The sequence below is a fragment of the Babylonia areolata genome, chromosome 3, assembly GCF_041734735.1.
Source record: "Babylonia areolata isolate BAREFJ2019XMU chromosome 3, ASM4173473v1, whole genome shotgun sequence".
In the NCBI taxonomy this organism is placed as follows: domain Eukaryota; kingdom Metazoa; phylum Mollusca; class Gastropoda; order Neogastropoda; family Buccinidae; genus Babylonia; species Babylonia areolata.
In genome coordinates this window covers 60,273,762-60,274,312 of record NC_134878.1, presented here as the reverse complement: position 1 = coordinate 60,274,312, position 551 = coordinate 60,273,762, and positions in this window count along the sequence as shown.

Sequence of the window (551 nt, the reverse complement as noted above, 5' to 3'; positions counted from 1 at the left end):
TGAAAATGGGGGGGGGTGCTGCATTGTGTCAACACTTCCCGGGGAGAGCAGTCCGAATTTCACACAAAGAAAATGTTTTCACAAAAAAGTAATACAATACAATAAATACAATACGGACAGCTGGAGCAAAAACTCCTGTACAATCACGCCTTTACTTTTCTTTCTCTTGTCATGTAACTTAATATCATGAATACAAAAGCAACATTGTACACTGAAGGACAACTAGGTACGTCACGAAACATAAAGAGGCAAAATGCCAAAATAAACACTGGTCTTTCACAGCTAGGTGTAAAGAAACGGCACCAGATATTTTACAACAAGGTGCGTTCAAAACGAAACTCAAGAACACACATACTTCCTACACAAAAGCTATTCTTCGCCACTTTAACTGACACACTTAACATGAAAGTCACCCTTTGGTGGGGCACGAGGGCGGAGAGAATAACCTGTATCCATCCGTTACTTTTGTTTTGACTTTTCTCGACACGACAAGGAGCGTTCCATGAAATGAAAGTAGGCTGCCTGGTAAACTCGTGCTCCGTCTGTATCGG